We start from the raw sequence: 15953 nt of genomic DNA on the forward strand, positions 1-15953 counted from the left end.
TATACACACACACACACACACACACAAGGTCTCCAGTACACCTTCACAACCCGGTGTGTCTTGTTCCTGCTTCTCGCACTCATCCTGAGGTGCGTGTTCTCAGCCCGGTACCACCAGTACCGGTACCACGCACCAGGCCTATAGTGTGCCTCGACAGTCCAATACGCCCTGTTCCTCTTCCCCACACTCGCCCTGAGGTGCGTGTTCTCGGCCCAGTACCACCAGTGCCAGCACCACGTACCAGGACTATAGTGTGCCTCGGCAGTCCAGTACGCCCTGTTCCTCCTCCCCGCACTCGCCCTGAGGTGCGTGTCCTCGGCCCACCAGTGCCAACACCACGCACCAGGCTTCCTGTGCGTCTCCAGAGCCCTGTATGCCCTGTTCCTCATCCCCGCTCTCACCCTGAGGTGCGTCTCCCCAGAAAGGTACAACCAGAGCCGGCACCACGCACCAGGCCTATAGTGCGCCTCGGCAGTCCAGTACGCCCTGTTCCTTCTCCCCGCACTCACCCTGAGGTGCGTGTCTCCAGCCCGGTACCAGCAGTGCCAGAACCACGCACCAGGCCACCAGTGCGCCTCCAGGGTCCAGTACGCCCTGTTCCTGCTCCTTGCACTCGCCCTGAGGTGCGTGTCCCCAGCCCGGTACCACCAGTGCCGGCACCACGCACCAGACCTACAGTGTGCCTCGCCAGTCCAGAGCGTCCGGCGACAATACCTAGTCCAGAGCGTCCGGCTACAGTACCCAGTGCAGAGCGTCCGGCTACAGTACCCAGTGCAGAGCGTCCGGCAACAGTCTACCGACCGGAATCTCCTACGACGGGCAGCAGACCGGAACCTCCTACGACGGGCCGCAGACCGGAACCTCCTACCACGGGCCGCAGTCCGGAACCTGCCACGACGGGTCGCAGTCCGGAACCTACCACGACGGGTCGCAGTCCGGAACTTACCAACAACGGATCGCAGTCCGGAACCTACCACGACGGGTCGCAGTCCGGAACTTACCAACAACGGATCGCAGTCCGGAACCTACCACGACAGATCGCAGTCCGGAACCTACCAGTCCGGATCCGCCAGAGTCTCCCTCCCGTCCGGATCCGCCAGAGTCTCCCTCCCGTCCGGATCCGCCAGAGTCTCCCTCCCGTCCGGATCCGCCAGAGTCTCCCTCCCGTCCGGATCCGCCAGAGTCTCCCTCCCGTCCGGATCCGCCAGAGTCTCCCTCCCGTCCGGATCCGCCAGAGTCTCCCTCCCGTCCGGATCCGCCAGAGTCTCCCTCCCGTCCGGAGCCGTCAGCTAGCAAGGAGCCGCCAGAGCCGTCAGCCAACCAGGAGCCGCCAGTGATGCTGGAATCTCCCTGATGTCCGGAGCTGCCAGAGCCGCTACTCAGTCCAGAGGCGCCTTTCTGTCCAGTGGCACCCTCTACGATGATCTTCAGTCCGGGGGCCCGCTGCGAGTGTCCCCGCTCCAGAGGCGCCACCTAAGTGGGCCAAGACTGAGGTAGAGTGGGGCCCACGTCCCGGACCCGAGCCACCACCGTGAAAAAGGCCCACCCGGACCCTCCCCCTTTGATTAGGTTTTTGCGGCCGGGAGTCCGCACCTTTGTGGGGGGGTACTGTCACGCCCTGACCTGAGTATTCTTTGTTTTCATTATATATTTTGGTTAGGTCAGGGTGTGACATGGGTGACGTATGTGTTTTTCTACTGTCTAGGGGTTTTGTAGGTTTATGGGGTTGTTTACCATCTAGGTGTTCATGTATGTCTATGGTTGCCTAGATTGGTTCTCAATTAGAGGCAGCTGTTTATCGTTGTCTCTGATTGGGAACCATATTTAGGCAGCCATCTTCTTTGGGTATTTCGTGGGTTATTGTTTATGTGATGTTGCATGTTTGTACTCAGTGTTTATAGCGGTCATTTTCGTTTTGATATTCTGTTTTGTTTGTTTAGTGTACTTTGTGTTATTTTCGTCTTACATTAAAAGAATGGATTCACATCACACTGCGCTTTGGTCTCCTCACTACGACGTTTGTGACTGGATGGTCAGTCCTTGCATCCATAGCTCTGTCTAGGAATTTGAGTGGTTACTTTTCGCCAACCCCATCACTCAGCTGGTTATCGAAAAAGTGGCGGGGTAAAGACTTTGTTATTGTTTGAACTGCAGATTACCCCTTTAAATGGCCTGAAATACGTTGACTATACTTATGGAGTCAGTAAAATATTGTCCATTCATCAACATAAACTGTCAACTGTAATTGTACAGTTTGTCAGGGGAAAGTTTGTCAGCAGCAGCATGATGATAAAAGTACCTTCTACCAAAAACATGTAACATTTACTAAATATTTCTAGTCAACATCCACCATTACACTCTTAAATGACCATTAATAAAACACAAGGCTTGGTGTGACATCAAAGGATCCGGGACACCAAGAGTAACAAATGTACAGCATCATGGTGGGACGTGAGGTTGATGGGAGCAATAATGTCAGTTCTTCCAACAATGACAACAGGACAACACCCTCTTATCCTCCTCATGCATTCCTCTTTAGCCTAACAGAAAACTTCCCCTAATGCATGATCAACGGATCTCCTGCAACACCAATCTGTCTAATGCTTAAGATCCTCCCCTCCCTCCACCTTCGAACCAAAATAAAAACAATGCCATAGAGAGGACAAGGGAGAGTATACTATGAGTTACCACATGAACAGATTCAGATTTCACGGAGCAGAAATATATGCAGGCTACGCCAGACAACAGCCAGAAGCGATACTGTGTGAGTGGCACTCCTTTTGGGAATGGGTGCTGTCCACTCCTCTCATTCACCTCTAGGCATGCTAGTAGTCAGCCACATGGAGTTGGGATGAGGGAAGGCTGTAAGTGCATGTCCATGGACCTGGCTGTTCAGACTGGAATGTTGTGGAACACACGTGCGCTTGCTTCATCTACTGCAGGGGGTGCCTCTTATGGGAATGCTGTGGGAGGAGGAGGGACTGGGGTCAGACACTATCTTTACTACTACAGGTCACACACAAACATCCAAATACAGACATGGGTAACACATGGTCAGTAAGCTACATCTACTGAGTTGAACAACTACAGGTACCTGCTAATGGACATCCATGTACTGATCAATGGGGTGAGGCTAACAGTTCTGGACACAGACAGAGAAAGAGAATAACAAGGTTAACAAATACCACAATTACTGAACAACAATGAAGAGGAAAAGTTTAGGGTATTTATACATTTATAAGCAGATTTATGTATGTAATAAGACGTAATATTTCCTGGGGTAACAGTGTAAGAAATAATACATAAAAACCGAAATACTGCATTGTTTCCTAAGAAAGCAAAGTGAGGCGACCATCTCTGTCGGCGCAACGTCAACTTACCAACATTACGACCAGGAATACGACTTTCCCGAAGTGGATCCTCTGCTTGGACCACCACCCAGGACAATGGATTGAATCCCAGTAGGCGACCTAAAACAATGGTGCCGCAGAAGGGCCAGACGGAGCGGTCTTCTGGTCAGGCTACAACATTGATGTAGACGCTGATTCGGTGAGCAAATTTATTAGCAAGTGCATCAGTGATGTTGTACCCACGGTGACTATTAAAAACTTTCCCCAAGCACAAACCGTGGATTGATGGCAGCATTCGCGCAAAACTTAAAGTGCGAACCACTGCTTTTAATCATGGAAAGGTGACCGGAAACATGACCGAATACAAACAGTGTAGCTATTCCCTCTGCAAGGCAATCAAACAAGCTAAGCGTCAGTATAGAGACAAAGTAAAGTCTCAATTCAATGGCTCAAACACGAGACGTATGTGGCAGGGTCTACAGTCAATCACGGATTACAAAAAGAAAACCAGCCCCGTCGCGGACACCTACGTCTTGCTCCCAGACAAACTAAACAACTTCTTTGCTCGCTTTGAGGACAGTACAGTGCCGCTGACACGGCCCGCTACCAAAATCTGCGGGCTCTCCTTCACCGCAACCAACATTTTTTATTTTATTATTTTTATTTTACCTTTATTTAACCAGGTAGGCAAGTTGAGAACAAGTTCTCATTTACAATTGCGACCTGGCCAAGATAAAGCAAAGCAGTTCGACAGATACAACAACACAGAGTTACACATGGAGTAAAACAAACATACAGTCAATAATAAAGTATAAACAAGTCTATATACAATGTGAGCAAATGAGGTGAGAAGGGAGGTAAAGGCAAAAAAGGCCTTGGTGGCAAGGTAAATACAATATAGCAAGTAAAACACTGGAATGGTAGTTTTGCAATGGAAGAATGTGCAAAGTAGAAATAAAAATAATGGGGTGCAAAGGAGCAAAATAAATAAATAAATTAAATACAGTTGGGAAAGAGGTAGTTGATAGGGCTAAATTATAGGTGGGCTATGTACAGGTGCAGTAATCTGTGAGCTGCTCTGACAGTTGGTGCTTAAAGCTAGTGAGGGAGATAAGTGTTTCCAGTTTCAGAGATTTTTGTAGTTCGTTCCAGTCATTGGCAGCAGAGAACTGGAAAGAGAGGCGGCCAAAGAAAGAATTGGTTTTGGGGGTGACTAGAGAGATATACCTGCTGGAGCGTGTGCTACAGGTGGGAGATGCTATGGTGACCAGCGAGCTGAGATAAGGGGGGACTTTACCTAGCAGGGTCTTGTAGATGACATGGAGCCAGTGGGTTTGGCGACGAGTATGAAGCGAGGGCCAGCCAACGAGAGCGTACAGGTCGCAATGGTGGGTAGTATATGGGGCTTTGGTGACAAAACGGATTGCACTGTGATAGACTGCATCCAATTTGTTGAGTAGGGTATTGGAGGCTATTTTGTAAATTACATCGCCAAAGTCGAGGATTGGTAGGATGGTCAGTTTTACAAGGGTATGTTTGGCAGCATGAGTGAAGGATGCTTTGTTGCGAAATAGGAAGCCAATTCTAGATTTAACTTTGGATTGGAGATGTTTGATATGGGTCTGGAAGGAGAGTTTACAGTCTAACCAGACACCTAAGTATTTGTAGTTGTCCACGTATTCTAAGTCAGAGCCGTCCAGAGTAGTGATGTTGGACAGGCGGGTAGGTGCAGGTAGCGATCGGTTGAAGAGCATGCATTTAGTTTTACTTGTATTTAGGAGCAATTGGAGGCCACGGAAGGAGAGTTGTATGGCATTGAAGCTTGCCTGGAGGGTTGTTAACACAGTGTCCAAAGAAGGGCCGGAAGTATACAGAATGGTGTCGTCTGCGTAGAGGTGGATCAGAGACTCACCAGCAGCAAGAGCGACCTCATTGATGTATACAGAGAAGAGAGTCGGTCCAAGAATTGAACCCTGTGGCACCCCCATAGAGACTGCCAGAGGTCCGGACAACAGACCCTCCGATTTGACACACTGAACTCTATCAGAGAAGTAGTTGGTGAACCAGGCGAGGCAATCATTTGAGAAACCAAGGCTGTTGAGTCTGCCGATGAGGATGTGGTGATTGACAGAGTCGAAAGCCTTGGCCAGATCAATGAATACGGCTGCACAGTAATGTTTCTTATCGATGGCGGTTAAGATATCGTTTAGGACCTTGAGCGTGGCTGAGGTGCACCCATGACCAGCTCTGAAACCAGATTGCATAGCAGAGAAGGTATGGTGAGATTCAAAATGGTCGGTAATCTGTTTGTTGACTTGGCTTTCGAAGACCTTAGAAAGATGAGTGAAACAGTTAAACGTGTTAACCCTCGCAAGGCTGCGGGCCCAGACGGCATCTCTAGCCATGTCCTCAGAGCATGCGCAGACCAGCTGGCTGGTGTGTTTACGAACATTCAATCAATCCCTATCCCAGTCTGCTATTCTCACATGCTTCAAGAGGGCCACCATTATTCCTGTTCCCAAGAAAGCTAAGGTAACTGAGCTAAATGACTATCGCCCCGTAGCACTCACTTCCATCATCAGGAAGTGCTTTGAGAGACGAGTCAAAGATCATATCACCTCCACCCTACCTGACACCCTAGACCCACTCCAATATAGCTTAACGCTCCACAGACGATGCAATCACACTGCACACTGCCCTAACCCATCTGGACAAGAGGAATACCTATGTAAGATTGCTGTTCATCGATTACAGCTGAGCATTTAACACCATAGTACCCTCCAAACTCGTCATTAAGCTCGATTAAGGTCTCGACCTCGCCCTGTGCAACTGGGTCCTGGACTTTCCGACGGGCCGCCCCCAGGTGGTGAGGGTAGGAAACATCATGTCCACCCCACTGATACTCAAAACTGGGGCCCCACAAGGATGTGTTCTCAGCCCTCTCCTGTACTCTCTGTTCACCCATGACTGCGTGGCCATGCATGCCTACTTCAATCATTAAGTTTCAGACGACACTACAGTGATAGGCTTGATTACCAACAACGATGAGACGGCCTACAGAGAGGAGGTGAAGGCCCTCGGAGTGTGGTGTCAGGAAAATAACCTCACACTCAACGTCAACAAAACAAAGGAGATGATTGTGGACTTCTGGAAACAGCAGAAGGAGCACCCCCCCTATCCATATCGACGGGACAGTAGTGGAGAAGGTGATTGATTGAAGTAGGCGAGATCATCAAGGACAACAACCACCCGAGCCACTGTCTGTTCACCCCGCTATCATCCAGAAGGCGAGGTCAAAGCTGGGACCGAGTGACTGAAAAACAGCTTCTATCTCAAGGCCATCAGACTGTTAAACATCCATCACTATTATTTAGTGGCTGCTGCCAACATACTGACTCAAATCTCTAGCCACTTTAATAATACAAAAATGGGATGCAATAAATGTATCACTAGTCACTTTAAACAATGCCACTTTATATAATGTTTACATACCCTACATTACTCATCTAATATGTATATACTGTACTCTGTACCGTCTACTGCATCTTGCCTATGCCGCACTGCCATCGCTCATCCGTATATTTATATGTACATATTCTTATTCATTCATTTACACTTATGTGTGTAAGGTAGTTGTGAAATTGTTAGATTACTTGTTAGATATTACTGCACGGTCGGAACTAGAAGCACAAGCATTTTGCTACACTCGCATTAACATCAGCTAACCATGTGTATGTGACCAATAAAATTTGATTTGATTTGATACAAATGGTTATACAGTACCCGTGCAGTTGGGGCTGTTTTGAGCCCCACAATATTTGCAAAATAAATGTATATATATTATATGTATTTTTTCTGGGCTTGCCTCTTATGCATGTTATTTTGGCATTAATACGTGTCACATACCAGTTTGCAAACAATGTAAAAAAATATATATCATTCAGTTAATAAAGCTGCGTACACACATTACCTATTTTTTGTTTTCTTGAGTAAGTCAGCTTCAAAATGTATATGCAGGTGTTTCAGCCTAGCTCAGTGCTTTCTGTGGTGGTGGGGCGAGCCAGTAGAAAATAGGAGCATTATTGCGCTGTGATTGGCTCAGTGTTATGTCACTCATAGGGACAGTACATCAAGTTTAAGTCCTTAGTAAGGATAGACATCCAAAATGTCAGCCCTTTGGGTCCTGCCATAGTGTTATATTACAAGTGCCCTTCCAAGAAGGCTCAAGGTCATTGGCCACAGATAAAATGACGTCAAATAACGTTATATACTGTAGCTTTGATTGGACTGATCATGTCAACATCTTACTTTCAAAGTCTTAGTTAGCAGTCATTATTGTGAATCAAGTCGACAATCTACTGGCAAATAATTTTTAATCCTTGTCATATGAAGAGAAATAATGAAGAGAAATTATAGATAAAACGTATCGGTGCTCATCGGCCTTTGGACATAAAATTGGAAATAGCAAATTCAGCAATGAGTCGTTTGGAAGGAATCAGTGGCCAACTGCAAGCATTGCAAGGCAACCACTAACTTTAGCCTGGGATTCAATGGAGTGGCTGTGTGTTTTTTATTCCGAGTTCCCACCATAAATCTAGAGAATGCCAAAATTTGATAACAATCAAATTTGCCATTAGTGGACCGCCGCAATGTCTTGTATGCTGCTGCATAAATGATGTAATATGCAAGGGAGATATGTATACCGTAGCTAAGAAAGTAATACTAAGCACATGTTGTGTAGTAAGCTGTTAGTAGCCCATGTGCCTCACCCTAATAATTTGGTCTATTTTCACCAAAGCGGTATTGTAAGGTATTGTTCGTGGCCGGTGTGTGCTTGTTTTGTACAGCTTTGACAGTGCTACTGATAGTAGTGGTGGTGCTTGGCTTGCACGTGAACATTCAGCATGTGTAACAGTATAACTTTAGACCGTCCCCTCGCCCATACCCGGGCGCGAACCAGGGACCCTCTGCACACATCAACAACAGTCACCCACGAAGCATCGTTACCCATCGCTCCACAAAAGCCAAGGGCAAGGGGAACCACTACTTCAAGGTCTCAGAGCAAGTGACGTCACCGACTGAAACGCTATTTAGCGCGCACCACCGCTAACTAGCTAGCCGTTTCACATCCGTTACACCACATACACAACATTATATAATAGAATTGTGTTATTTGACGTGTCAAATTAAAAGCTTATTTAATGCATCAAATAGTGTTATATGACGTGTATCTTTTTTGACACACAAAGACCCAAACGGCGTTCATTGTGCCTCACCCTAATAATCTGGTATATTTTCACCTCTTAATTCCGCCTAGTGTTCTAACTTGGTTGTGCAAATGTAGCCTATAATCTGTTTTAGAGAAATGTAATCATTGAAAATTGTAAGAGCTTTCATAGTTTTTTTATATGCCCCCTTTATTTATCCTACATTTCTGACTTGTTGTACAGGGAGCAGAGGTGGGACCAAGTCATTGTTTTACAAGTCAGAGTTTTACAAGTCACAAGTAAGTCTCGAGTCTTAGCACTCAAGTCCTAAGTCAAGACCGTCAAGTATCAAGTCAAGTCTTAAGTCAAGTCTTAAGTCGTAAACTTTGAGTTTTGAGTGCTAAACAAGTCATAATGTGCTCTTCACTAAATGTAATACCATTTCATATTTTTAACAAGAGTAGTAGTCTATTACATTTATGCAAATCATGAATGCTTTTAAAAATATCTATGTCATTATTACTTTCCAAATAAACTTTATATTTCCATGGAAAAACACGGGTAGTCATGAGAAAGACACCCCCCAATAGTGATCGACAATCGAGGATCGCTATGGGGCGCAATAGGCTTGTACACAATCGCCCAACCTTAACACACACACACACTCTCTCTCTGTGTGGTTAAAGTAGGCTAACGTAAGTCAATGGTTTTAGGAACAGCAGTAACATCAGGCAGGATTTAGGCTACCAACTGCCAAGCCAGTTGTAGCTCAATCTTGGGTGCAATGATCACGTTCCCACACTGACTGACTGTGTGGAGGCTAATTGATTTAACGTTACGTTAGCCTACATGATTCACCAGTAAAGTAATAAAATATATAGCCGTCGGCTATATTAGCCACGACTTGCTGTTCTTTGTGCAACTTCAAATGTCGAACAAAGTTGGAAATTGTTGCGCCTCCGTCTAACTTTCTTCCCGCATGTTTGCAATTTGCAATCCATTTTTTGTTGATACATCATCTTTCCAAAGGCTCCATCTGAATTTACCCGCTGACGTTCCTCTGCACTGCCATGCACAACTTTTTCTCAGCTGGCACAATTTGATTGGCTGCTGTCCGATTCAAACTGTAATCCATTAAATGAAGAGTTGATGCGCTGCACACTTTTTTAAATAGCATCCTTTTTAATATTTGGGATGGGAAGGTCTATATCAAGTCAGGTCGAGTCATAAGGCTCAAGTCCAAGTTAAGTAACGAGTCATTGGTGTTAAAGTCAAGTTGCAAGTCATCATATTTGTGACTTGAGTCTGACTCGAGTCCAAGTCATGTGACTCGAGTCCACACCTCTGACAGGGTAACACTGTAAGAACGGCCCATGTTCTGAATTCTGTCGCTGTACATTTCAAAAGTGCTGAACAAATAGTTATATTGACTACATCCGTCGTCGCTCACTCATTAATGTCTTAATCTAAATGACAGATTGCCCTTTATATGTTTGTCGTCCCCTTATGCCATAGTACATCTCAACTGTCAGTAGAAACCACATTTGTTTGAGCAAGTCAGCAATGTTTTTTAAAGGCAGTAAATGAGGCTGATTGAACTGTTTCGATAACAGACAAGGCTCCGCTGATAGCCAGGTGTAGCTGTGGTAAGGTGCAGGGACTGCTGTTGGGACAGCTTTATGCAGGCCCGAACAGTTTGTCACCGTAATAGTGCAATTAATGTATTGTTTAGTATTGTGTTGTGTATTGGCTTTGCTGGCATGCATCCCACTTTTTTATTTTGCCCCACCAAGATTTACATGCTAAAATCACCACTGCTGTATGTAAGCGGAATGAAATCTGTCTTCCAATGTACACAGCTAGTACAGTGAACGAGCAGAGATGTTACAGAGGATCTGATTATTAAATTAGTAAAACCGATCTCACCGATGATGACTTATCCTGTGACCGCTCTGTCTTGTCTCGGCTCTCCGCCTTTTTGAGCTCTAGCCCTTTACACCCCTCAGGCTCCTGGGGCCGTGCAGGTGCTGTCAGGGGGGTAGACAGTGGGCCATCGTAACAAACAAACTCAACTTTTGGTACCTTAAGACAGTATTGAAAACACTATTGTGTCAAGCCCTGATCTGTTTCACCTGTTCCTGTTCCTGTGATTGTCTTCACCCCCTCCAGGTGTCGCTGATTTTCCCCAGTGTGTGTTTCCTGTCTCTCTGTGCCAGTTCATCTTGTATGTTTTTTCCAAGTCAACCAGCGTTTTTCCTGTTCTCCTGCTTTTTGCTATTCTCCTTTTTCTAGTCCTCCCGATTTGGACCCTTGTCTGTTTCTGGACTCTGTACCCGCCTGCCTGACCATTCTGCCTGCCTTGACCACGAGCCTGTCTGCCACTCTGTACCTCCTGGACTCTGATCTGGTTTTGACCTTTTGCTGTCCACGACCATTCCCTTGCCTACTCCTTTTGGATTAATAAACATTGTAAGACTCCAACCATCTGCCTCCTCTGTCTGCATCTGGGTCTCCCCTTGTGTCATGATAGTACGAACTGGCCATAACAGACCCAGCAGACTTGGACCAGCTCCGCCACACTGTCTCCCTGCAGGGAGCCACCAATGGGAGACATGAGGAGTTGTTACAGGGCCTTTTGGAAGGGCTCAGTTCCTTGATGGAACGCCACGACCATGGGTTAACTTCTTCGGGCTAGGGGGCAGTATTCGGAGGTTTGGATGAATGAGGTGCCCAAATTAAACTGCCTGTTACTCAGGCCCACAAGCTAGGCTATTGAATAGAATACACTCTAAAGTTTCCAAAACTGTTAAAATAATGTCTGTGAGTATAACAGAACTGATATAGCAGGCAAAGACCCGGGGAGAATCCATCCATTTTTTGGGGGGAGGTGACACCATTTAAAATGCCTGTCTATAGGGAAATCAATGGAGTACCTCCCAGATTTCAGTTCCTAGGGCTTCCAGTAGATTTCTAAGTGGCTCCCATTTTGGCTGTAGTTTTGTGGCGCGCGTGGATGAGGGCGCACACTTCGTTATTTATCTCTTCGGTAATGAACATACTATTCTCTGTCTTAAATTTGATCATTTATTTACATATTAGGGTACCTGAGGATTGATTAGAAACTCTGTTTGACTTGTTTGGACGAAGTTTATTGGTAACCTTTGGGATTCATTCGTATGCATTTTGAACGAGAAAAACCGGTGGATTACTGAGTCAAGCGTGCCAACTAAACTGACTTTTTGGGGATATAAAGAAGGACTTTATAAAACAAAATTACCATTTGTGATGTAGCTGGGACCCTTTGGATTGCAAACAGAGGAAGATCTTCAAATGTAAGTGATTTATTTTATCGCTATTTCTGACTTTCGTGACGCCTCTGCTTGCTTGAAAATGTTTGTTATGCTTTTGTATGCGGGGCGTTGTCCTCAGATAATCACATGGTATGCTTTCGCCGTAGCTACACCACCTCGGGGTCGGTTGTATTCTCTGTCCGGACCAGAGACAAAAGCTATGGAGGAGTACATAGAGGAGTCTCTGGCCACTGGGGCCGTCCGTCCGTCTGCATCTCCTGCCGGCGCAGGGTTTTTCTTTGTAGAAAAGAAGGACAAGACCCTGCGTCCATGCATTGACTACTACAAAACGACATTACTTTAAAAAATCGTTATCCCCTACCTCTCCTCTCCTCTGCGTTTGAACCTCTCCAGGGAGCCACCATGTTTTCCAAGTTGGATCTTCGGAATGCCTACCACCTGGTTCGGATTCGCGAGGGGGATGAGTGGAAGACAGCCTTCAACACAGCCAGTGGACATTATGAGTACCAGGTCTTGCCATTTGGACTCACAAACGCCCCCGCTGTTTTCCAGGCTTAGGTCAATGATTCTTAGAGAAAGGCTAAACCGATTAGTGTTCGTGTACCTTGACAATATCCGATTATTTTCCCGATCTGCACAAGAACATGTTCTTCATGTCAGACAGGTCCTTCAGTGCCTCTTGGAGAACAAACTTTCGTGAAAGCCGAGAAGTGTGAGTTCTACCATTCTACAATCACCTTTCTGGGATATGTCATTTCTGGGGGCAATGTTCAGATGGATCCTCGAAAGGTGAAGGCAGTGGTGGATTGGCCTCAACCAACGTCCAGGGTACAGTTGCAACGGTTTCTTGGTTTTGCAAACTTATACCGCCTTTTCATTCGGGACTACAACACCCTGGCGGCCCCCTTCTCGGCACTCACCTCGCCCAAGGTACTGTTCAAATGGTCTCCAGCTGTCGACAAAGCCTTTGTGGACCTGAAGCATCGGTTCACAACAGGTCCCATCCTCATCCATCCGAAACCCTCGCGTCAATTTGTGTTGGAAGTTGATGCTTCGGATGTTGGAGTGGGAGCCATCCTGTCCCAGCGATCTGCCCAGAACCAAAAACTTTGTCCCTGTGCCTTCCTGTCCCATCGTCTCAATCCTACAGAGAGGAACTATGATGTAGGCAATCAAGAACTCCTGGCAGTTAAGATGGCGTTTGAAGAGTGGAGACACTGGCTAGAAGGAGCAGAACAGCCATTCTTGGTCTGGACCGACCATAAAAACTTGGAATATCTCTGTACAGCCAAGCGCCTCAACTCCAGGCAAGCCCAGTGGGTCCTCTTGTTTACCAGATTCAACTTCACCATTTCCTACTGCCCAGGATCAAAAAATGTGAAACCTGACGCTCTCTCCCGCCTATACAGTTCCTTTGCCACACCCTCGACCTCCAAAACCATTCTCTCTACCTCATGCCTTGTTGCCACTGTGGATTGGGGTATTGAGAAACTTGTTTGCGAGGTGCAATGCTCCCAGCCTGGACCTGAAGGGGGCCCGGCTAAACGGCTGTTTGTCCCTAACCCATTCCGGTCCTGGGTCCTGGAATGGGCTCATTCCTTCAGGCTGACCTGTCATCCAGGGTCCCATCGTACACTAGCCTTCCTCCGACAATGTTTCTGGTGGCCCACAATGGTTCCTGACATCTCTGCCTTCGTCGCCGCATGCACAGTGTGTTCTCAGAACAAGACTCTACGGCAAGCTCCTTCTGGCCTCCTTCAGCCAGTCCCTCATCGTTCCTGGTCTCACAAATCTCTGGACTTGTCACTGGGCTCCCTCCGTCTGATGGCAACACTGTCATTCTGAAGGTAGTCAATTGGTTCTCCAAGGCCAGCTATTTGATCCCTCTCTCTCCAAACTAGCTTCTGCCAAGGAGACGGCCCAGCATATGGTGCAGCATGTCTTCCGAATCCATGGGCTCACGGTAGACATGGTCTCCGATCGGGGTCCTCAGTTCTCGTCTCAGTTCTGGAAGGGATTCTGCACCCTTATGGGGTCGTCGGAGAGCCTGTCATCTGGATTCCATCCCCAAACCAATGGTCAGTCGGAGCGAACCAACCAAGATCTGGAAACCACCTTGAGATGCCTGGTCTCAACCAACCCCACTACCTGGAGCCGTCAACTGGTCTGGGTGGAGTATGCTTGGAACGCCCTTCCCTGTTCTGCCACGGGACTCTCCTCTTTCGAGTGCTCCATGGGGTATCAGCCTCCACTCTTCCTTGAACAAGAGCAGGAGGTCAGCGTACCCTCAGCCCAGATGTTTGTCCGCCGCTGTCGACGTACCTGGAGAAGAGCCAGGGTGACTATTCTCAAGACCAACTCCAGGTATCGCCGACAAGCAGACCGTTGCAGGACCTCAGCTCCCCACTATCGCATTGGGCAGAGGGTATGGCTTTCCACTCGGGACCTGCCCCTGCGGTTAGTGTCCCGTAAACTGTCTCCCAGGTTCATTGGTCCTGAGTCCTGAGTTCCACAGCTGTCAGTCTTGGGTTACTCCGTACCCTCCGTATCCACCCTACTTTCCATGTGTCCAGAATTAAGCCCGTGTCTCACTGTCCTTTGTCTTCTGTTTCCAGGCTAAAAGTTGTCAATGACCCCAGCCACCCCAGTCATAGACTGTTCTCTCTACTACCACATGGCAAGAGGTACTGGAGTGCCAAGTCTAGGACAAAAAGGCTTCTCAACAATTTTTTCCCCCAAGCCATAAGACTCCTGAACAGGTAATCAAATGGCTACCCCGACTATTTGCATTGTGTGCCCCCCCCAACCCCTCTTTTTACGCTGCTGCTACTCTCTGTTTATCTTATATGCATAGTCACTTTAACTATACATTCATGTACATACTACCTCAATTGGGCAGACCAACCAGTGCTCCAGCACATTGGCTAACCGGGCTATCTGCATTGTGTCCCACCCACCACCCGCCAACCCCTCCTTTACACTACTGCTACTCTCTGTTCATCATATATGCAAAGTCACTTTATCTACATATACATACTACCTCAATCAGTTTGACTAACCGGTGTCTGTATGTAGCTTCGCTCATTTTATAGCCTCGCTACTGTATGTATCCTGTCTTAAAACACACATTGCAAAGGAGATTTACAGTAGCCTCAACAGCACTCTGTAAGGTATGGTGTAGCCGGAGGACTAATAGCTTCCATCCTCCTCTTGGTACACTGTCTTCGATACAAAACCTAGGAGGCTCTTCATTCTCAGCCCCTTCCATAGACTTACACAGTAATTATGACAACTTCCAGAACACGTCCTCCAACCTATCAGAGCTCTTGCAGCATGATCTGACATGTTGTCCAACCAATCAAAGGATCAGACAATGAATCTAGTACTGAAAGCATAAGCTACAGCTAGCTACCACTGCAGTGCATAAAATGTGGTGAGTAGTTGACTCAAAAAAACAGAAAGACAATAGTTGAACAGTTTTGAACAAATTCATTTTGTAAAAAATGAAGAAGAAGCAAGAGAAAGAGAGAATTAGCTTTTTTTTCCCAATTTCAGTTTTACTTACTTAGCTAGCAAATGCAGCTGGCTAGTTTAGTTACTCAAACAACAGGCTCAAACAAAGGGATGCTATGCTAGCTAGCTGGCTATCATTATCCAACACAACACTGGAACTCTTCCAAGTCGAGATAGGCTTTTGGTTTTATAAATTTATTTTCACTGGGGCCTGCTGGTGTAACTGCTTAATGACTATACACTGTAACGTTACTGCATGATTGTAGCAGGTTTACTAACGCATTTGTTCTATTTGCTATGTTGACTATGACGTTACTTTGGCTAATATGGGGACAACGATGTAGACTGTGTAGTTGTAATGACATGGTTTGGCTTGGAAAGTTTTTTTTCGCATGGTCACATGCAGCTGATGTGTTGTTCATTGAAGTCCACAAACAAAGGGAAAAACTGAGACGAGGAGAGTGCATAGAGCGGAGGAGGAATACACCGTGGCTGCTATGTAAGTAAACTTTTCTATGTGTGATCAGGGGTGTATTTGAAGTCTTTACTGAAGACTCATTTCTTCAGTGGGT

The 15953-nt window shown here is 46.6% G+C and overlaps 1 long non-coding RNA gene across 1 annotated transcript; it reads right to left on the reverse strand.

Moving 5' to 3' along the window:
* Positions 1-2045: 2045 nt before the first annotated feature.
* On the reverse strand, positions 2046-10594 carry LOC110494473. Its single transcript, XR_002469282.2, has 3 exons — positions 10484-10594; positions 3095-3142; positions 2046-2963 (listed from the first exon to the last, which is right to left on the reverse strand). It is a non-coding gene; the product is annotated as an uncharacterized LOC110494473 (long non-coding RNA).
* Positions 10595-15953: the final 5359 nt, after the last annotated feature.

The sequence above is a fragment of the Oncorhynchus mykiss genome, chromosome 17 (assembly GCF_013265735.2).
Source record: "Oncorhynchus mykiss isolate Arlee chromosome 17, USDA_OmykA_1.1, whole genome shotgun sequence".
Classification (NCBI taxonomy): domain Eukaryota; kingdom Metazoa; phylum Chordata; class Actinopteri; order Salmoniformes; family Salmonidae; genus Oncorhynchus; species Oncorhynchus mykiss.